The sequence below is a fragment of the Pinus tabuliformis genome, chromosome 1_2 (assembly GCF_031772625.1).
Source record: "Pinus tabuliformis cultivar Carrire ecotype Pingquan chromosome 1_2, CPIR1, whole genome shotgun sequence".
Taxonomy (NCBI): Eukaryota; Viridiplantae; Streptophyta; class Pinopsida; order Pinales; family Pinaceae; genus Pinus; species Pinus tabuliformis.
The window spans coordinates 289,009,745-289,034,640 of NC_142298.1; positions in this window are offsets into that span (position 1 = coordinate 289,009,745).

Genomic DNA, 24,896 nt, shown 5'->3' on the forward strand with positions numbered 1-24,896 from the left:
ACACAATGCCACTTGCAAAACATGTACACAACACCACATGCACACAACACCATATTTACATAGCACCACATATACAACATGCACATAACACCACATGTACATAGCACTGCATATCCAACATGTACATAGCAACATTGGTACACAACACTTCATATCCAACATGCGCACAACACCATATGCACACAACGCTGCATATCCATCATGCACACAGAACTATATGTACACAAAATCACATATCCAACATGTACATAGCACCATCTATACCCAACACTGCATATGCAACATTTTCACAACATTATATGTACCACCTTGTACATAACATTGCATAAAAAACATGTACACACACTACATATACACAACACCCCATGCGCACAACATCTCAGATGCAACATGTACAACACAACATATGCACAACATTAATACCACACTGTCTCTACCAAGCAACCTTACTCCCAGTATCTTAACTATGCTTGTCCTAGCATGTTGTAGTCCACACTGCTTTCATTCAGCTACTATATCCCTTAGAGTTACCTGTCATAAAATAAACATAGGCATAATACAAGCATACAATATCAATTCATATCCACATGATACTAACCTCGTACATTTTTCATGACTACTCTCCCCACTTGATTCCCCATAAGGCCAAGAACCTCGCCATGCCATTCACCTGAATAAGAAATCATTCTTCCACAATAATGATCTCTGACAACCATGTCGAACAGTGACATAGATAAATATATACATATACATAACATTAGCATAAAACAATCATGATCTTGTCAGACAACGATATGCATACATACACATATATACATATAAACACCAACATAAAACAATAATGATCTAATTAGACAATGACATACATACATACATAGATATGTACATATCAACATTAGCATAAAACAATCATGATCCATGATGACACTGTCATACATGACATACATATATACATATATATACATCAACATAATCATGATCACAACATAACTACCAAATATCATAATGTCAAGGTTAAGAGAACTCCCTTTATTCATGCACAACATTGAGAACAACCATTCCCAACATAGCCAAGGCATCCGATGCCTCAAATCCGTTCACCTTACCTTTCTTGATTACCTTTCCCATGATTGTCCTACCATCATCCATTTACACCAATGGACCCAACGAATCCAACTCGTTGTCATACTCTTGCCTTCAACTTCCTTTATACATGCATCGACTGCATCTGAGTCTTCAATTTCCTACTGGATTTCGTTTAGCTCTCCCTAAGCTCCACTAAATTTCCACTTTCCCAACCAATTCCCAAGACTCAAAACTTAAAAGGAAATACCAAGAAGAAATCAAGAGAAAACCAATAACAATATGACATCACAAACAAAGTGGCACGATCATACACTAGACATAAAAAAACTACAAATCAAGCACAAGAAAAATCACAAAAGACCAAAAGAACAAGACTAACAACAGACACCATGACTCAATCCCCATGGTTCCCAGTGTTTCCAAAGGAAATCTCAACCTATACCTTCTTCAATATTTCATGGCAACCTCTTTTTCCATGCAATCCCCTGCATGATACTGCCATAAACACATAACTTTCAGTGCATAAATAAACATAGAAACATGCTAAATACCTTACCTTGTTGTGTTAAGTACATTTCCTTGTAACTAAACACGTCTATGCCATCTCTCAAGGGGCTCCAATTCCCCTAACGAATCCATCCATAACTGGAAACTAGTTGATATACCTTTCAAATACATGTTCATGACTATAGAACATATCCAGATAATGTCAAACAAAATCAAGGTTAAGAAGACTTCTTGTATACAAAGCACTCATTTGTTTGGATTTAGGGTTTCCAAACATAGCCAAATGAATTCTTGCCCAATTCCTTTCTTCTACCTTTTTACCTTGTTGCAATCGAGTCTTACTATGTACTGTCACAACACCCAACTACGATTTATATAAACACATCAACTATTACCTTGTCATGCTAATACCAAGCATGTTTCCCTGCAACTGCTCACACATGTCAACCACATGTTCCAAATATCAAGACAATCATGTTTATCAATTTGAAATCAAACTTTATCAATACTAACAATCATGCCATAATCCATAGTCAACTCATAGTCATTAGACATAATGCTACAACTGTCACCTATTACACTCAAGTACATGTCAGTTGTCTCAACACATATGTGTTAGTACAATCATCTTAAAACAAGATCATGTATTCATGCAATCTTATAGACACATACTCATATAATGAAATTAATCAAACATTCAAGCAAACTATAAACACACCATGTTAGATAAATCAACTAGATGACATAATAGACACCAAACACTCAAACACAAAATAGATAACATAATCAAACAATCAAGCACCAAATATACAACATAAGCAAACTCATACCTTAATGTATCTCAAAGGAGGCTATCTTGTTTGCATAATCAAGCTAGATTATCATGATATAACTTCACAACATATCAACTCAAACATAAATAGGGTCATGATATACATAACAATAACTAGCTAACATGTTCACACCACAAGCCCATAAATAATTGTCATTCATGCATAGCAATCACATATGCACATTCAGTTTAGATTAGTATGACATAATATCACAACATATTAACTCATACATGAATGTAATGACCTAACCATTTGCATAGTCCAATCAAATTAGCACGATACATATAACATCAAGATCTTAATGTAATAAGCCTAATCATCAAGTTACTAGCATATAACAACGAGTTATATATCATTCTCATCAACAATATATAACCTAATCATCAAGCTAACTATCATATAACAACAACAATTTATATATCATGTTCATCACTAACATATAACCTAATCTTGGATTGCAAGTTTCTGTGGAGCGGTTTTTGAGAGATTGAGTTCGGATACTGCCATAAACACATAACTTTCAGTGCATAAATAAACATAGAAACATGCTAAATACCTTACCTTGTTGTGTTAAGTACATTTCCTTGTAACTAAACACGTCTATGCCATCTCTCAAGGGGCTCCAATTCCCCTAACGAATCCATCCATAACTGGAAACTAGTTGATATACCTTTCAAATACATGTTCATGACTATAGAACATATCCAGATAATGTCAAACAAAATCAAGGTTAAGAAGACTTCTTGTATACAAAGCACTCATTTGTTTGGATTTAGGGTTTCCAAACATAGCCAAATGAATTCTTGCCCAATTCCTTTCTTCTACCTTTTTACCTTGTTGCAATCGAGTCTTACTATGTACTGTCACAACACCCAACTACGATTTATATAAACACATCAACTATTACCTTGTCATGCTAATACCAAGCATGTTTCCCTGCAACTGCTCACACATGTCAACCACATGTTCCAAATATCAAGACAATCATGTTTATCAATTTGAAATCAAACTTTATCAATACTAACAATCATGCCATAATCCATAGTCAACTCATAGTCATTAGACATAATGCTACAACTGTCACCTATTACACTCAAGTACATGTCAGTTGTCTCAACACATATGTGTTAGTACAATCATCTTAAAACAAGATCATGTATTCATGCAATCTTATAGACACATACTCATATAATGAAATTAATCAAACATTCAAGCAAACTATAAACACACCATGTTAGATAAATCAACTAGATGACATAATAGACACCAAACACTCAAACACAAAATAGATAACATAATCAAACAATCAAGCACCAAATATACAACATAAGCAAACTCATACCTTAATGTATCTCAAAGGAGGCTATCTTGTTTGCATAATCAAGCTAGATTATCATGATATAACTTCACAACATATCAACTCAAACATAAATAGGGTCATGATATACATAACAATAACTAGCTAACATGTTCACACCACAAGCCCATAAATAATTGTCATTCATGCATAGCAATCACATATGCACATTCAGTTTAGATTAGTATGACATAATATCACAACATATTAACTCATACATGAATGTAATGACCTAACCATTTGCATAGTCCAATCAAATTAGCACGATACATATAACATCAAGATCTTAATGTAATAAGCCTAATCATCAAGTTACTAGCATATAACAACGAGTTATATATCATTCTCATCAACAATATATAACCTAATCATCAAGCTAACTATCGTATAACAACAACAAGTTATATATCATGCTCATCAACAACATGTAACATAATCATCAAGTTATCTAACATAAAAAAAATATCAATGCATACAACCATAGGTTACTATCATTCATGACTATCTGACAGATGTGCATATGACTACACTAATCAACTAGCATCTATCATGTATGTAACCATAACATCAATAGAATGAAAGAAATACACATAACCATGATGCACATAACAATCCTTAACCTACATACCTACATGCCCAACATACAAACATGTATGATGACATGCTCTTGCCTCGAGGTCCAATGATACAACTTCACTTTAATGATCTGCATCTCCCGCCCTATCTCAACCAACACATTAGCATCATAACACACTAATATCATCATGATAACCTAATTGCATAAAATGACCTCATGCACAATAACCTTCACATGACAATGCATGCATTAGCTTGACTAGTCCCTTACCTTTGATCATTTTGGTTGGCCTAATCACCATGTCATATTCTTGAATCCCAAGGAGTCATTCCCCTATTTTTCCATCAGTATCTAGTTGACATACCATGTCCTTGACTTATTGAGGATATCCGAGTTTCCAGAGTAAAGGGTAAAACCTTATTTGAAATGGTTGGATTTGAACCATCCCTTAACTATGTTTGTAATTATTATCTAGGCATAGCAGATCAAATATTGTCCCAAAAGAGATTCCAGATCGGGAATTATTCAGTTTACTCTCTGATCTTTATCTAAATCCCATTGGTGGTGTTGAATAGTGGGCATTCTAGCTGTATTGTATGCGGAATCAACTGGTTCGGATTGATCCTAACCATACCATATCAGGTGATTATGAAATGAATCACTTCCCCCCCCCCTTTTTTTTTTGAAAAGGAACAAAGAGATCACAGTTTACAGTTCATTATAAAAATAATTTAAAAAGAGGATCTTCCGCTATGAGATCAACCTTCCGCTACGACATCAACACTGAAAAATGAGGCACATAATAAGTTATTTGGGCATGCATTACATATTGTCTGAAAGATTTCAAGGCCTTTAGCATATGCTTTCTTTTCCATGATGTTGTAATTTAGTTTCGCATCCCTATAAGCCTTGATGAAAAAATAAATCTACTATTCATGTCCCTCATAGTTCTTTTGTAGTCAAACTCTATAGTATACTCAGAGGCAAAGGGAAAGATACACAATTCTTTGTTGTAGTTAGGGCATATTAACATTGGATTCTCTCGTAGTGCTTTCTTTATAGCTAATAATTATTTCCTAGCAGGATCATTCCCATCATATGCTTGGTGAGTTTAGAAAATATCGGGAGAATCCGATCGAAGAAGGAATTTGATCTTCACAAAGAATGATTGGATGGCCTTCTTGTGCCTAGGAAAGGATAAGGTGTTTATAGCTTCTAATCTTTATGTATAAATCTTTACTCCTTGGAAAGACACAATGTGACCCAACAAGTTACCTTCCACCATCCCAAAGAATGAGTTATTTGGATTGAGGGATATGCCAAATTTCATGCATCTCTCAAAAACTTGCATCAAATGGCTAGCATGATCAATTGATTTCTTGGATAAAACAATCATATCATCCAGCTATATTACAATAAATATGTATTTATATAAGAAAAGTCATATTCCATGGCCCTTTGGGAAGTGGCCCCATCATTCATTAAGCCAAAATTCCTTCTTACATATGCAAACATGTTCCATAGAGTTGTCAAAGTTGTCTTCAACACATATTCTAGGTCCACCCTGACTTGATTGTAACCCGATAAATCATCAACAAAGATATTATCTAAGACCCTACCACCTTTGCAGCATTGATCCATTTTGGGAAAGGGTGAATTCTCTTTGAGGCAGCGTTGGGCAACGGATCCCCCCATAACATGTTTTTGGGGCTTAAAGCCAGAGTTTTGGTCAACATATGGAAAGACTCCGTGAAATGCGGGCGCGAAAGTTTAGTATGAGTCATAGGGTTGTCCACCCTAAAATAATGAAATTGAATGTAAATTGTGTCAGCCTACCCATGGTCCATGGACCATGGGATTGTATAAATAGAGCGAGGCTATAAGTGTAAAGAGAGTTCTGAGTTTTTGGAAAGTAATAGATAGATGCGAAGGCATGGTTAGAGGATAGAAGTGGATCTAAAGGTATTGGGTCGTAGTAATAGGTAAAGGCTCTGCAACTGAGTGTGCAGAGGCCTAGTAGAGTCTGCAGCTGAGTGCGCGGACCCCTGCAACTGAGTGCACATGACGGAGTTGGGTCTATATTAAACTAAACTTGAAAAGGATCATTAATAAAGCTAAGTTGATTCAGCATATTATGCATCTGTTTCATAGATCTATATTTTGATGTTCTGTGTTAATGATATATGTTTATCTATATGTGGGCACTTGTATGTATGTTAATGTATGAAAAATTTCTAAGTAATTAACAAACAAAACCTAACTAAGGAATACTTAGGTAATTAATACTGGTCGCACTATGGCTGGATCTACACGAAGGTAGTCCCATAGGACGCAAGGAGCCCGCTGGTGCCCGTAATCTAGTCAGCACAAAGGTTGAATTGCGTACCTATTGTTATCACTCAGGTTGTTCCCCAAAAGATCTGAGAAAAGGGAATACGGCCGAGATAACCACTAACCAATCTTTTGGATGCAGATTCTAGCCAATCTCCAGCGAGAGAGGGCTCTCTCTTTGTAATTTAGCTTTGTTTTGCTATATGTTAGGCTAGTTATGAAGTGCAGATAGTTGTTTGATGTTTGGATGGTGACATTCAATAAAACAGGGCTGCAAAGTATGAGAAGTTCAGACCATTGGGTTAATGGAGTCAAATGAAAATAAACTTCTGGGTATGGTTTCTTTGGCAAAAGGAGGAACTACAGAGCAAGATAATTAACCATGGAAAAATCTTCAAGCAGGAATAAGATGAAATGGAGTCAGGGAATGAAAGGCAATTAAGAATCTTCATTATGCTAATAGAGGGAAAGTGGGTAAATATTATCAAGGAGCAGTTAAGAATTCCTTAATTATATTTAGGGTGTAAGAACCAGGGAGACAGGAGCAGTCAAGAATTCTTGCCTATGCTAGTCCTGTAGAAAACATAAAAATGATAGGAATTGAACACAGAGTACAACAAAGTAAATTCCGGGCTATTCTTTTTTCCTGCAATTTAGAACATGATACTTAGATGATATATAAAACACAGAAAAAGTAGAACAAGAGTTAAAAAGACTTATTGATCCATGAGATAATCCATGAATTCTACAACATGGGCTTCTGCCATTAATTCCATAACCAGAGAGTTCATCAGCAAAGCATTCCAGCAATCTTTATTCAGAAGAGTTCTCAAAATTTACAGCGTAAGTCCAGAATGATATTCACCAACCCCTAACACTTGGATTGGGGAGGTATTTATAAAAAAAGAGTTACAAAATATCTCATAGAGAAAATATCAAGCAATAACTTTATCCATCTACTTCTTCAAAGGCAGTAAATGACATTGAAAACAGAGCGGAATGAATGTAGGAGTAACTTCCGCTGTACTGGTTGCCTTAGGTGGTCTGATATATTTGACTTTTTAACTCAACAAGTCGGCTGGTAGATGTCTCTTTATTCTGCGTTCCTGCGTTGCTGTCCCGACCCTTTCATCTGTGCCTGATTCCGCTTTAATGCGTTTTGGCGTGAATTCCTTCCTCTATTGTTTTCATTTTTATGATAGGTGGCACATGTATTGAATTTGATTTAATGCAGATGATCAAAAAGGGAACTAAAACTACATTGGTAAAATCTCTAACATGCTCTGCCACCATTGGTCTGTTGGCAACTGGTGTCTTTGTAGTTTTATCAATATTTCATCAGCTTCAGTATACCTGTAGAAATTGGGTTGGACTTCAAAAAGATGTGTTATTTCATGCTCAATATAGAACAGATTTTCTAACTTGTCATATAAGCTTTGTCCAGAGGGAGGTACTATGTCTTCTGAAGTGCTTGATGATGCTGTGATCTGATTGGCAACATATGTATTCACCCTGTGAGCATATTGTTCATGTGTCAACAGCCTCTGATTGCTGGTTAACAAACTGGGTAGACCCTTTTGCTGCAAGACTGTAAACTTTTCTGTAAAAGAATTTATTTCTATCTGCATTTCTTGACACTTTCTCTCCAGATTTTGTACAAAATTCTTCATAGTCAGCACCTTTTTAACTGTCAAAATGGTACCTGTTCTGTCCCCGATATCTAGAGCTGCTAGTTGCTCTCTGGTATGAGTATTCAAAAAATGAATTAGTCTATTGGCCTGTTCGGGCATGTTTCTCAATAATTCTCTGGCCTTTTGAATCTCCACTCGGGCTATTTCTATCAATTCAATTTGCTCATGGACAGTCTGTATTGATCTCCATTGATCAGTGATGGACTGACCAATCTTAGTCCATAAAATTGTTTTTATTTCTGATAGAGGTTTATGAAGAGTAAGATCTTTCTCCAAGGATTTTACCTTATTTTCCAGGGCCTTCACCTCTCTTGTTTTTTCAGCCATAGTTATTTTTGATTTATCATAGCTTACCTCTAACTTGGCCAATTTTTCTTTTGCTTCCTTTAGATTTGCCATTTGTAGTTCTAATTCTTTTATTTCCTTCATCATCTTTTCCATGCTCATGCTGGTATCTGGTACTGTTGTTGTTGCTGCTGCTGGAGTATCTGTGACTGATGTACCTGTTGTCGATGCTGGGGCAGTGGGAGGGACTGCTGTTGTTGCTGTAGGAGGAGCAATTGTAGCTATTGGGGCTGTTTGAGATGGCTGAGAGGCCAACTCTCCCTGTTTTTCCTGCAATGCTTTCTCCAAAGCCTGCTCTGTTTCACTTAGCCTTTGATTCATTTTTATTAACAACTCCATCATGTCTTCTTCTTTTTCTTTCACTATCTCTGTGGTCTGCGGATGCATAGTAACTGGCAGTTTTAACTGCTTCTTGAGGGCAGCTATGTCATCCTCCTTTTTCTTTATTAGTGCTTTTATTGCCTTAGGGTCCTTGGGATTATTTCCCAGCTCAATGATGATTTCTTCCAAGGACTTTATCATGTTGTCCTTGGCCAGAGAGGATGCTTTTTCCAACTCTAATTGGGCAGATGTGTTGTTTAATGAATTCTGCAATTGCTGAGCTTGTATGGCTTTGTCTGCCAAAGTGGAATAGACAATTTCACCGGTTTTCCTGTGCAACTCAACCTGGTCCAAAGGGTGAATGTCTTTGGAAAGAGCCTCCAGATTTGTTCTAATATAATCGGCATCTGATTGTGGTTGCTGCACTTTGGGCTTAAAATGACTCAAGATCAATTTCCCTTCCTTGATATCATATGCAGACATCAATCTCTGTTGTTTGGCAGGAGTCATTTTGAGGAACTGATCGTAAAGCTGCATTCTTATTGGCTCATTTTGTGCCTTGATCTCCATGAATGGCCTCTTAATATCAGAACTTTGTTTTCTTTGTGGCCGTGCTGATGAAATTTCCATACTAGGTTGTTTTCCAAATTGCTGTCCATGAGAACTGGTAGGTGATTCTGTCACTGGGGAAGTTAGTGGGTTGGCTGCCCTTTCACTTCTTGGACTTTCAATGATCTCCTCAATAACTTCCTCTTCAGGTAGAGGATCCACTCTCTTCCTCTTTGCTTCTGGCTGTTCTGTTGGCCCACTTATGGATGTGGCTTCTTCCCGGTCCTTTTTTTTGCCCTTCTCCTCATTGAGAGGAGTTTGCAATGCTGGTATCTCTAGTGCATTGGTCTAGGCAGGAGGAATTTTCCCTTGGCCTTGCTGCTGTGATGATGTTGGCTGATCTGTCATTTCTTGTTGCTCTGAATGCAGCACTTCTTTGCCTTTGGATGTCCCTGCAGGTGGAGTATTTTCTTGGGCAGGTTGTTGTGAAGTTGTAGCAGATGATGTGCCCGCTCCAATGTGTTGAGGCAATTTGAAAGAGACCTGTCCAAAAGAGTCCAGGTCAAGAGTTTTTTCAAGGTTTTTCATTGCCTGCTCCATTTTCTCTTCCTCAGTAATCTGTTCTACCAATGTGCCCTCTACCCATTCATCTTGATTAGCATATTGTTCTATATCAGGGATTCTACAATGTTCATAGCCTGATAGCCTATATTTTGTCTTTCTATCATGGATAAATCCTTTTGGGTCATAGGGTACCCACCAAAAAATCCTTTTTAGTTTGAGTTGCTCACCTAATATCTTTTCAGCATCTTTCCACCCTTCCTTTTTGTTAATAATGAGGGGGCCTAGTTGGTTTCTTAGCTTTAGCTGAGCCTTTTTCTTGGCATCATAAAAATGAGTCAAATCTGAGCTAATAAATTGCCTAAAGTATTCAAGGGAAAACAGTCTCATAGGCACATACTTTGGCAGCTTGTAGGGGCACAATTCACAACCATAAATCCTGATCTCTGTGTGATTTTGGTAAAAGTACCAATCACCTATTTTATAGCTTTTGGACAGCTGCAAGATTTTCTGCATTTCAGCTGAGAGTCTGGGAGGGGGACTTCTCATCAGCATAGATGAGACTGGATATATGAATAAATCAATGAACTCACAATAAGTATAAGGAGAATTATGGACTATATGGAAGACTGGGGTCCAAAATATGACAGATCTCCTTTCTCCTTTTGCATCCAATTTCTTGACAGGGAACTGAAAACTATCTGTTTGATAGTATAAGAACAGATGATATATATATGCTGTATACTTGAAAACCGCTTCTCTATTTAGGCTCATGAATTTTTCATGGATTTTGTTGCTAATGAATGTAGCAAAGTCTAACTTGATGGCAGGAGGGTGTCTTGGAATAAATATGGACATCAGAGCTAGAATAGTTTCATCAACATACTCACTTGTTCTAAAACCCAGGACATAGGATATCATGTCAATGACAGTTCTCCCAACTTCATTGAAATAGACCTGGTGAAAAGGAGGTGAGTCTCTGGGCTGGGAGTCTGGGCTCATGAATAACTTGGCAATTCAGCCTATTTCTGCAGAGGATAGTTTGGAGCCTTGGTCCAGCAAATGTTTCATAGACAGAGGAGCTAGAGGCTGATTAGGCTTGAAATGCAACATCTCATTGATTGAGTCAGGAGTGATATAGAACAGGACAGTGCCATTTGGGGACATGACTGCTCTTTGAGTAGGCTCATAGTTAGCACAGCACAAGCGGATTATATCTGGAAATACATTAACTGATGGAAGATAATATATGGGCAGATTGGACTCCCATATGCCATAGAGATCAATCTTGTTTAGGTAGCTGTTTCTAATTTCACAAAATGTTTGCAGATGGTCTTTGATACCCATTAAGTCTTGTATTTGGAAGTCCCTATCAGCTAAGGGCAACCATTCCAGCTCCTTGTGTGGTGCATTCAAGGGGGAAACATTGAGGGCCACTAGAGGTTCCATTTTCAATCTTCTGTGATTTTTTTTTTAAATTTGGAAGTTGTGCTTTCACAGCAACAGTGGGTAAAATATCAATTTCGGGGGCTTTTTGCGGGAATTGCAGGCCGAAATGGGCTTGAACTTTAGCTAAACGGGTAAATTTGCGGAGGGAGTCACATTCTAAAGAATTTCTCGGAAAAAATGGGCAGAACAGAGGTTAAAATGTAGGGGTTCGGGGGCAGCACTGTGTTTTTAGTTATGGAAGTCTGGCTTTCTGTGAAAAAATGGATAAAATAGGTTGCTCTGTGGAAATAATGTATAAAACAGGGATAGTTATGGTTTATTTCTCAAGAGTTGTAGACTGGATTTGCACAATTTTTGGTTTCATGGATTTAACTGAGAGAAAAACCGGAAATACACAGGGTTCAGAAGCAATTGAGTAAATACCTGCTTCAATGGGCGCTCTGTGCAAAATGCAGGTGGCGGGCCGAGCTTGAAGACTGGTTTGCAGGCTGGAGTTAGCTGGGTGGCGGACTGTGCAGTGAAACAGGTATTTTAGTTGAAAATCGCATGAACGTGTCGTATAGAATAAATAGACAAAAATGGACAAAAACGACCGTTTTGCACCAATTTGACAAAAAATTTGGTCTTGGCGGGTTTTGGTGCGCTTTGGTTGGGTGACGTTAGCATGACGCAATGATTTTGTCGCATAGCGGGGGTACGGAGGCCGACTTGGCAGTGACGTGGCGGACACGGCAGATGATACGAAGGCGGGGTGGCGGATGACATGTCTGATGATGTGCAGGTGATGAGAGGGTGACGTCAGCGGGGTTGGGGAATAGGCGGTAAGTGGTTTGGCCCTCGCACTGCTTTTGGACCATAGTGGTATTGGAGGCGGGGACAACGATCACCCCGGGCGCCTGCCGCGTGTCCTTTGTACGGCGGAAATACCGCCCATCCCCTGGACGCTATCGTTCGACATATACAGGCTTGCGATATGCATGTGGGCCGTCCGATCTGGGGGATCAGATCCAACGGTTGGCGGCATAATAAACAGGCGGAGGGGTAATATATGGGACCCGCCATGATATTTCATCGTTTTTTTACAGTTTTTGTGAAGAATTTTAATGTATTTCAACTTTGGGTTTTGCGGGTTGGTTATTTAATCAACCAAATGTTAATTAAATCCCATGGTTATATGTGCGCGGGGAGGGTTGTCAACAAGGTTTCGGGTAAACCTTGGACCCCCAAAATATTGACATATGGCTTTAATAAGCCCGGGGCGGGATATTATAAAGTTTGGGGTTGTTTTATGTATTTTATGTATAATAGGGGTGGGGAAAACTTTAAATAGGAGCTATATAAATATAGTTAGGATATTAATATGAGAAATGGTAGGTTTTAAACAAGACACTAAGTTTAAAAGGTAAACTTAGGCTTAGGAAACAAAAGGGATCCAAGTGGTGAACTTGGGAAACTTAGTATAATAGAAGAAGAACATTTTTACACAAGAAATGTGGCTTGATGTTCTAAGTATAAAATAGAGTTTTACTTAGTTTTTCTCATGAAATGAAGTGAACTAGGACCACTGAGTAGATCTCACTGTCCTTGAAGGGATGTTAGTAAGTGTTCTTGGGGAAATGAGAGGGGAAATTAGTCATGCTTCAACTGTTTTGCAGCCACTTTGCTATGGTATTTGTGATATCCATGAGATAGATCATATTCAACAAGACAAAACTGATCACAAACCTGCTTCTGCAACACCAAAACTGCCTACCCAGCTTATTAATCCTATCATTTTTTCTTCCTTTTCTAGGGTGCATTTGAACTAGCAAACCCTTTCTCTCTTTTGTTTTCCTTTAGCTGTCCTCCTATCTAAGTCTGCCCTTATCTCTTCCAGGGGCTCAGCTTTAGTTGTTGAGCACCCTTGCTTCTCTACCTAACTACTGATCTGCCAAGCTTAAACTGTTTGAACAGACCTTATTCTCTAATGCTAAAACAAGAAATTTAAACATGGACTGGCTAAGATCAATCTGTTAGGCATCCATCAAGTGTGACAGAAGTCACTGATTGCATAATTTGAACCTGTTTGCAAAATAAGACAGTAGTGGCATTTTGACTAGCACACTTTCCTGGTCTTTTCTTTGGGGTTCATTTTCTTTCTTTCTTGACCAATTCATTATTTTTACCCTTTGATTTTTCTTTTAGGGCATACCCTCTTTACATTTTTTAAATTTTTTGGTTTTTTGAAATATGGAATCTTTATAGCATGGAAATGATGATCATATTTGGCATTTCCACAATCAATCATGAAATATGACACCTATTGGTATAGGAACCTAACAGTGGCTCCACTTGGGGATGGCTTTTCCAAGTGAAAAGCCAAGAACAGTAGGTTAGATAGCCTTACATTCACTCTTGCTGTAATATGAAATTTCCTTTTGCTATAAACAAACAAAACTGTATCTTTGTGGCATATATACATTTCTCATGAGCTGGTTTGAACAATTACAGCTCTGTATCTGGCAGTTTGTCTGAGTATTAGTCATCATTTTTCTAGCTCCCAAGTCTTCTTCCTTAAGTCTTCCAATAGGCTCAAAATATCATAAAAAAAAGTAGGACAATTCTTTACTTCTTTTCCTCAAAATTTGCTGCATCTTATTCCCTATCTTACTGCTGAAATGAACTGCAGAAAATAAACACTATTATGTACAAAATATAGTCCTAATACGTTAGCAAAGAGGATCAAAATAATGCTTGAGCATCCACCCATTGACTGGCCCATCCTCTGCTTCTATACGATCCAAACTTCTTAAAGAGTAGGCATTGTTTCCTTGTACAACCTGAATAGCAAAAGGTCCTCTCCATAGGAAATCAAATTTTCCATGTTTTCCTTTATCTTCCCTCCTAGAGTCCCATTTCAGCACTCTGTCTCCTATGAAAAAGTCCTCGGCCTTTGTCCTTTTGTCAAAAATCTTCTTAAGTTTCTCTTGTAGAATCTGAGTTCTATGATACACTTCTTCTCTAGTCTGCTGTAAGTGAATTGTTTGATTGATTCTTCTTTGAATATCATTGGGTTGTACCTATATTTCTTGTAGCAATTTTATCACAGGGATTCCTAAAGATGAAGGAAACACAACCTCCATGCCATAAACCAACTCATAGGGGCTTGTTCCAATGGATCTCTTTGTAGTTAACCTGTCTGCCCACAGTGCATTAATAAGCTTTTTATGCCAATTTTTCTTGTTTTCCTCCAATACTTTCTTTATGATGTTGATTAAGCTTTTGTTGGATGACTCAGCTAGACCATTACCTTGAGGGTAATAGGCTGTGGAGTGGCCTAAGGTAATGTGGTATTTGTGGCAAAAATTGATCATTCTTTTAGATTTAAAGGCAACAACATTGTCAGTTATGATCTGCTCCAGACAGCCAAATCTAGATAGGATATTGGTTTCTAAAAATTGCATGATGATTGAGTCATTGGCTTGTCTACAAGGGATGGCTTCTATCCACTTGGTAAAATAATCTGTGGCGGTCAAAATCCATTATGCTGGTGAGAAGAGGGAGGGTGAATCTCCCCAATAAAATCTAAACCCCATTGTTGAAATGGTCTCTCAGTGGAAATGGGTTTTAGGGGTAAAGGTAACAATTTTCTTTTGCCTTCAAAGATTTGACATTTATGGCAAGAAACTACAAATTTCTTTACATCAGCAAACAGGGAGGGCCAATAAAAACCAGCTCTTAGGATTTTATTAGCTGTTGACTTCCAATACAAATGTCCACCACAGTCCCCTGCATGAAATTCTTTCAGCACTTTTTCAGTTTCATCTTTTGTTAGGCAGCTTAGTAGAATGCCTTCATGATTTTTCCAAAATAAAACATTGTCTACTATACAAAACTTTGAAGCTTTCATTTTCAAGAATCTCTTTTTAGTTCTGTATAACCCTGGAGGAGCTTGCAGGTTTAACAATGCATAAATTATATTAGCATACCAAGGTGATTGTAAGAAGGCTTGACTGATTTGTGGAGTCACCATCTCCTGTTCGTTATCCAATTCATTGATGTCAAGGGCTTGAAAATTGGTTTTAGTCATCAATTTAGCTAAACCTTGTCCTTTTATCAGTTTTGTTGGCTTAATTTCAATGTCATATTCAAAAATGTTAGCTATCCATTTGCCTCTTTTGCCTTCAATTCCTTCTTGAGTTAGAATGTCTTTGACCACAGCATTTGGGACATAAGCTATTATATGAGAGTACAAGATATAAACTCTGAAATCCTTGATAGCCTTTATAAGGGCATAAACTTGTTTTTCCATGATCTGATATTTGAGTGGTGCATCTCTAAGTGCTTTGCTGAAGAAAGCAATGGGATTCTCACATCCTTGGTCATCCTTTTGCAATAGGACAACAACAATAGTATGCTCAGATGCAAAGGAAAAAATTATGAAGTCTCTATCAAACTTCGGGCTTGTGAGCACTGGTGTTTTAGTTAAAGCTATTTTGATATCCTCAAAGGCTTGTTTAGCTTCTATTGTCCATTTGACTTTGGAATCCTTTTTCAGCATGTTATTCAACAATCTTATTAGTTCGGCCAAGTTGGGTATGAATCTTCTTAGGAAATTGATTTTTCCTAGAAAAGCTTGCAATTCTTTGATATTTCTTGGGTGAGGAACTTGGAGAATAGCTTGTATTCTGTCCGGGTCAATTCTAATGCCATCTTTCGAGATTATGTGACCTAAGAGTTTGCCTTCTTCTAGGCCAAACAATGATTTCTTTGGGTTCAATGATATGCCATATTTTCTACAAATTAGGAACACTTGTCTGAGATGTTCTAAATGTTCTTGATCTGATTTGGAAAAAGCAGTGAGGTCATCAAGATATATGACTAAAAATCATGAATCTCTTTTGCAAAGGCTATGTCCATTTCTCGTTGAAATGTGGCCCTTGCATTTTTAAGTCCAAAAGGCATTTTTACATATTTGAAGGTTCCCCAAGGTGTTGTAAAGGCAGTTTTATCTTGATCATCCGGGTGAACTAAGATCTGATTAAATCCTGAGAATCCATCTAATAGTGAAATCCTAGAAGCTCCCACTACCCTTTGCAAAATGTGATCCATCTTGGGTAAGGGGTAGTGATCTTTCAAAGAGACTTTATTCAGATTTCTTAAGTCAACACACAGTCTTATCTCTCCCGTTTTCTTCCTAGTGGGCACTAGATTTGAAATCCATTCTGAGAATCTAATAGGTGCAATTATTCCAGCTTGGTACATTCTTTTGACTTCCTTTTCAATGAGAGGAAGGAGGACTGGATTAACCCTTCTAAGTTTTTGTTTAAAAGGTTTTTGATTTTCTTTTAAAGGTATTGTGTGTTGGATGACCAAAGTATCATAGGATTTGAGGTCCTCATAGCTCCATGCAAATACATCTTGAAATTCTCTGAACAACTCAATATATTTCAGTTTTTGGTTGGGAGGCAAGGCTTTGGACAATTTTACCATCTTAGGATTTTGTGCAGTCCCTATATTACAGTCCTCAATTTCTGCATTTAAAGGCTGCATTTTTGGCTTTCTTGGTATATCATTTGAATAAAAAATATCCTCCAAAGGAGTCAAGCCTGTGGGCAAAAAATTATCCTTCAACTCAATTACTTCAGATTCTCCCTCAGCAATTTCATCAAGGTCCATATGTTTCAGCTCCTGTAAATTTTTGCTGGTAAAGATTGTTGGATGAAAAATGTGATTTGCTGTTCAGCTGATATATTTTTTTCAATTTTGTCTATTTGCTGTTCATCACAAATGGTGCTTGTGTCTATGTTTGTGCTTGAAAATTCCTCTTTCAAAGTCAAGAAATTATTAATTTGTGTGTCATTTTCAAACACCTGCCAATTTTTAATATTGTTTGGAACAGCAGGTCTGTGTTTAATCTCAGCAGTAAAGTGATGGTTGGGCTCGAATGGCAGCTTACACGTGCTGGCAAATGTCACCAAACTGTGAGCATGTAGATTGTGGTTTCTCGGAATTTTGGTTAGCTGAGATTCTAAGAAGGTGTTGAGTATTTCAATTGCTGCCCCTCTATAAGCCCTTAGCCTGAGATTGTTTGTAACAAAGTTTCCCTTCATCTGTTGGATAATCAAATCTGAGTCCCCTAGAATTGAAATCTTAGTTGCTCCTAGACTTCTAATCAGTTTGAGTCCCAGCAAAAGGGCCTCATATTCGGCCATATTGTTTGTACATCTAAAATTCAGCCTATATGCATGTCCTTGAGCATGATCATTTTGCATGTTGTGTATCCAAATCCCTGCCCCTGCTCCTAGTTTATTTACTGACCCATCAAATTCTAGATACCATAAGATTTCTTGATTACCACTAGGATGAGGGGTTTTGGAAATTGTCTTAGTGGGCAGATTTGGATTTTGTACCTCATATGGTTTGGCTAGTTTGTTTGTTGCATCAATTATTTCAACAATTTTTAGATCTTGAGCAATAGATTCTTCATTTATGTCTCTTGCTTGTGCTAGTTCTAGAAGTTTGTCATCAGTTTTGGGGCACATTTCAGCATTGTATAAGATAAACGAATCCATATAAGAATGTATGGAGTAAATGGGGAAGTTTTGGGGTTTCTCTTGACTACTGACCACATATTTCATCAATGTTTCCCGGTACAATCTCTTTGGCTGGCCAAAGACTGAAATGGTGGCATAAGACATGTCTAGCTGCAAAGATCCTTGGAGTTTTGCACCCCAAGATCTGGACAAAAGCATTCCATACTTTGGTGGGATGTCAGCTACCACTACATCCATTAAAATAGTCTTGGCAGGGTATTGCACTAGAGATACACACAAATCTTTGATTAGGCCTAGACACCTGACCTGGCTGGAATCAAATGAAAACAAGTCTTTATATGGCCGTGTGATATCTAGGTCTAATCTTTCCATCACAGACTTAGGCATTAGGTTATGGGAAGCTCCCGAATCAAACATTGCATTATGTAGCACTTTGTCATGAATGTTTAAGCTTACATAGAATGGAGGAACTCCTCCATCTACTGTTTTACCATTTACCTCAGGACCAAAAATCAATTCTGGTTGGTCATCTAAGACATTCACTGCATCTCTACTCTCTGATATTTGAAGTGACTTGTTGATTTGTTCCCTATAAACCTCATGTTTAGCCAATTCGGACAGTGGAATGGATATTTTTAACTTGCCTATTTATGTTTCTAGGTTGAAAGGTTTTTCCACGTGAATTTTTGTATTGCGGGCAGTAAGGTTCTCCTTTTCTGCTGTGTTTCCAGTGGTTTTTTCTTCATCATGAGTGCTGTCATGAACTAAATCTACTTTGAAATTATTTTTAGGAGAGCTGTTTACATTCTTTTTTGGAGGAAAGGAGGTGGATGGCTGATTATTTGAGGGCTGTAAGTCTGATATGTCCTCAACCATGGGTTCTTTTGGGTTGAGGTCTGTTTTAGCAGGGAGTTCTGTCAGGGCAGTTTTATCCTTTGCTTTCTTAGGCTGCTTGGTATCTTTCAGCTTGCTGGGTTCAGGAACATCTACTGTTCTGCTTCTCAATTTGTATTGTTTATGAACTTCATAGACAGCTGCATCATATCCTTCTCTGAAATCAAATGATTCTCTGGATTTGGTTTGAAATTGGTTGAAAGTGTGAGCCTCTTGGTCATCTTGGGTTAAAAAGATTTGTTGTTCACTGTTTAGACCCATTAGGTTGATTTGAGTATCCTCTGTTGGCTCACTAGAGGTTGAAGCTTCGACATAGTTTTCTTGAAATGGAGGTCTGATATTCTGATCAGGGCCAGCCTTCCCGGTGTTAGGATTTTGATTTTTTCTAAAGTTTGGATTTCTAGTGGTGTTACTTGGTTGACCTTCCCAAGAAGATTTCCTTTCAATGGTTTCCACTCTATCACCCAGTCTATCCATTCCTTTAATGATTGCATCTAGTTTTTGCTCAAATGCAGAAGGCTCTTCTTTAAAGGGAGTCCTTCTTTTAGCTCTAGCTCGGGCTCTTTTAGAGATCAGATTGGCCTCTACACTAACAACTATGCTCTGCATGTCCTCTAAGCTTGGAGGAGCTCTTTCCCTTAGTTGATATGCCATGTCGAAATCAAATCCATCCGGGAATTTAATCAAGGCTAGGTCAGGTGGAGGTCTAAGGTTCTGAGGAATAGCATTGTACACATTATTGAATCTAGTACAATAGTCTTGGACCGCTTCTTATGGGTCTCTTTTCAAACTCTCATATTCTGATAGGATATGTAATGGGTCCTTCTTCTTTTCCCATCTATTCAAAAAGGTTTGGTAAAGGGCATCCAGATCAACAATTGTGTTTGCAGCAAGTGCCCTAAACCAGGTCCTTACATCACCGGTTAAGCTTTGAACAAAAATTTTCATTCTGACATCGTTATCATCAATTTCATAGTTCTCAAAATAGTCCATCATTTTCTTAGTATGTTGTTGTGCTGTGTAGGAGCTAGTACCATCAAAATATGTAATTTTTCTTTGGTAATCTTGAGGCATAGCCCCTGGATTTGCAGGTAATTGTAGAGGAGCATATTGGTTTTCCATATTTACAGGTATAAATGGGACAGCTGGAAGCACAGGGATAACAACTGAGATAAATGGAGTGGATGGAGGAGTGGAAGAGGTGCTTTGAAGTGATGATGGTGAACTAGAAGAAGGTGCAGCAACAGTAGAAAGGACTGCTACTTTTCCAGGAGGAGATTGGGTTAAATTTTGGTGAAATGTATCAAGGTTTAAATCAGCAGAATTTTCTAGACTTTCTTATCTTCTAAAGTTCTTAGAGATCAAGTTAGGATTTTCAAAGATAGCTGGAGGATTCAGATCTGGGTTTGATCTAGTGTAACGAGTTTTCTTCTTTGGAGCCAACTTCTAAATCTATTTTTGGTATTTTCTGGAAGTATTTGAAGAACACAAGTTTTAAGATATCTTGCTAGGAAATTATGAATTATAAGAACTTTTGAAATTTCCTAAAGGTCCTTTTGAAATCAGAGGAAACTGATCAAATTTTGAGACAACTGTTTAAAGACTAAAGCTATACTAGAGATAGACTAAAGCAACTTTTATTTACTCCTGTAATTGCAAAGCAAAAACAGTTTCAAAGGCTACCTGGCTAACTTCAGGCTCCATCTGTAGCTTTAGAAAATAAACAACGGTAACAAACACAGTCATTCAGTTCCCCAGTGGAGTCGCCAATGATGTTATCACTCAGGTTGTTCCCCAAAAGATCTGAGAAAAGTGAATACGGCCGAGGTAACCACTAACCAATCTTTTGGATGCAGATTCTAGCCAATCTGCAGCCAGAGAGGGCTCTCTCTTTGTAATTTAGCTTTGTTTTGCTATATGTTAGGCTAGTTATGAAGTGTAGATAGTTGTTTGATGTTTGGATGGTGACATTCAATAAAATAGGGCTGCAAAGTATGAGAAGTTCAGACCATTGGGTTAATGGAGTCAAATGAAAATAAACTTCTGGGTATGGTTTCTTTGGCAAAAGGAGGAACTACATAGCAAGATAATTAACCATGGAACAATATTCAAGCTGGAATAAGATGAAATGGAGTCAGGGAATGGAAGGTAATTAATAATCTTTCATTATGCTAACAGAGGGAAAGTGGGTAAATATTATCAAGGAGCAGTTAAGAATTCCTTAATTATATTCAGGGTGTAAGAACCAGGGAGACATGAGTAGTCAAGAATTCTTGACTATGCTAGTCCTGTAGAAAACATAAAAATGACAGGAATTGAACACAGAGTACAACAAAGTAAATTCTGGGCTATTCATTTTTCCTGCAATTTAGAACATGATACTTAGATGATAAATAAAACACAAAAAAAGTAGAACAAGAGTTAAAAAGACTTATTGATCCATGAGATAATCCAAGAATTCTGCAACATGGGCTTCTGCCATTAATTCCATAACCAGAGAGTTCATCAGCAAAGCATTCCAACAATCTTTATTCAGAAGAGTTCTCAAAATTTACAGCGTAAGTCTAGAATGATATTCACCAACCCCTAACACTTGGATTGGGGAGGTATTTATACAAAAAGAGTTACAAAATATCTCATAGAGAAAATATCAAGCAATAAATTTATCCATCTACTTCTTCAAAGGCAGTAAATGACATTGAAAACAAAGCACAATGAATGTAGGAGTAACTTCCGTTGTACTGGCTGCCTTAGGTGGTCTGATATATTTGACTTTTTAACTCAACAAGTCGGCTGGTAGCTGTCTCTTTATTCTGCGTTCCTACGTTGCTGTCCCGACCCTTTCATCTGTGCCTGATTCCGCTTTAATGCATTTTGGCGTGAATTCCTTCCTCTGTTGTTTTCATTTTTATGATAGGTGGCACGTGTATTGAATTTGATTTAATGCAGATGATCAAAAAGGGAACTAAAACTACATTGGTAAAATCTCTAACATGCTCTGCCACCATTGGTCTGTTGGCAACTGGTGTCTTTGTAGTTTTATCAATATTTCATCAGCTTCAGTATACTTGTAGAAATTGGGCTGGACTTCAAAAAGATGTGTTATTTCATGCTCAATATAGAACATATTTTCTAACTTGTCATATAAGCTTTATCCAGAGGGAGGTACTATGTCTTCTGAAGTGCTTGATGATGCTGTGATCTGATTGGCAACATATGTATTCACCCTGTGAGCATATTATTCATGTGTCAATAGCCTTTGATTGCTGGTTAACAAACTGGGTAGACCCTTTTGCTGCAAGACTGTAAACTTTTCTGTAAAAGCATTTATTTATATATGCATTTCTTGACACTTTCTCTCCAGATTTTGTACAAAAATTCTTCATAGTCAACACATTTTTAACTGTCAAAATGGTACCTGTTTTGTCCCCGATATCTAGAGCTGCTAGTTGCTCTCTGGTATGAGTATTCAAAAAATGAATTAGTCTATTGGCCTGTTCGGGCATGTTTCTCAATAATGCTCTGGCCTTTTGAATCTCCACTCGGGCTATTTCTATCAATTCAATTTGCTCATGGATAGTCTGTATTGATCTCCATTGATCAGTGATGGACTGGCCAATCTTAGTCCATAAAATTGTTTTGATTTCTGATAGAGTTTTATGAAGAGTAAGATCTTTCTCCAAGGATTTTACCTTATTTTCCAGGGCCTTCACCTCTCTTATTTTTTCAGCCACAGTTATTTTTGATTTATCATAGCTTACCTCTAACTTGGCCAGTTTTTCTTTGGCTTCCTTTAGCTCTGCCATTTGGAGTTCTAATTCTTTTATTTCCTTCATCATCTTTTCCATGCTCATGCTGGTATCTGGTACTGTTGTTGTTGTTGCTGCTGAAGTATCTGTGACTGATGTACCTGTTGTCGATGCTGGGGCAGTGGGAGGGACTGCTGTTGTTGCTGTAGGAGGAGCAGTTGTAGCTATTGGGGTTGTTTGAGATGGCTGAGAGGCCAACTCTCCCTGTTTTTCCTGCAATGCTTTCTCCAAAGCCTGCTTTGTTTCACTTAGCCTTTGATTCATTTTTATTAACAACTCCATCATGTCTTCTTCTTCTTTTTCTTTCACTATCTTTGTGGTCTGCAGATGCATAGTAACTGGCAGTTTTAACTGCTTCTTGAGGGCAACTATGTCATCCTCCTTTTTCTTTATTAGTGCTTTTATTGCCTTAGGGTCCTTGGGATTATGTCCCAGCTCAATGATGATTTCTTCCAAGGACTTTATCATGTTGTCCTTGGCCATAGAGGATGCTTTTTCCAACTCTAATTGGGCAGATGTGTTGTTTAATGAATTCTGCATTTGCTGAGCTTGTATGGCTTTGTTTGCCAAAGTGGAATAGACCATTTCACCGGTTTGCCTGTGCAACTCAACCTGGTCTAAAGGGTGAATGTCTTTGGAAAGAGCCTCCAGATTTGTTCTAATATAATCGGCAGCTAACTATGGCTGCTGCACTTTGGGCCTAAAATGACTCAAGATCAATTTCCCTTCCTTGATATCATATGCAGACATCAATCTCTGTTGTTTGGCAGGAGTCATTTTGAGGAACTGATCGTAAAGCTGCATTCTTATTGGCTCATTTTGTGCCTTGATCTCCATGAATGGCCTCTTAATATCAGAACTTTGTTTGCTTTGTGGCCGTGTTGATGAAATTTCCATACTAGGCTGTTTTCCAAATTGCTGTCCATGAGAACTGGTAGGTGATTCTGTCATTGGGGAAGTTAGTGGGTTGGCTGCCCTTTCACTTCTTGGACTTTCAATGATCTCCTCAATAACTTCCTCTTCAGGTAGAGGATCCATTCTTTGCCTCTTTGTTTCTGGCTGTTCTGCTGGCCCACTTATGGTGTGGCCTCTTCCCGATTCCTTTTTCTGCCCTTCTCCTCATTGAGAGGAGTCTGCAATGCTGGTATCTCTGGTGCCTTGGTCTGGGCAGGAGGAATTTGCCCTTGGCCTTGCTGCTGTGATGATGTTGGCTGATCTGTCATTTCTTGTTGCTCTGAATGCAACATTTCTTTGCCTTTGGATGTCCCTGCAGGTGGAGTATTTTCTTGGGCAGGTTGTTGTGAAGTTGTAGCAGATGATGTGCCCGCTCCAATGTGTTGAGGCAATTTGAAAGAGACCTGTCCAAAAGAGTCCAGGTCAAGATTTTTTTCAAGGTTTTTCATTGCCTGCTCCATTTTCTCTTCCTCAGTAATCTGTTCTACCAATGTGCCCTCTACCCATTCATCTTGATTAGCATATTGTTCTATATGAGGGATTCTACAATGTTCATAGCCTGATAGCCTATATTTTGTCTTTCTATCATGGATAAATCCTTTTGGGTCACAGGGTACCCACCAAAAACTCCTTTTTAATTTGAGCTGCACACCTGATATCTTTTCAGCATCTTTCCACCCTTCCTTTTTGTTAATAATGAGGGGGCCTAGTTGGTTTCTTAGCTTTAGCTGAGCCTTTTTCTTGGCATCATAAAAATGAGTCAAATTTGAGCTAATAAATTGCCTAAAGTATTCAAGGGAAGACAGTCTCATGGGCACATATTTTGGTAGCTTGTAGGGGCACAATTCACAGCCATAAATCCTGATCTCTGTGTGATTTTGGTAAAAGTACCAGTCACCTATTTTATAGCTTTTGGACAACTGCAAGATTTTCTGCATTTCAGCTGAGAGTCTGGGAGGGGGACTTCTCATCAGCATAGATGAGACTGGATATATGAATAGATCAATGAACTCACAATAAGTATAAGGAGAATTATGGACTATATGGAAGACTGGGGTCCAAAATATGACAGATCTCCTTTCTCCTTTTGCATCCA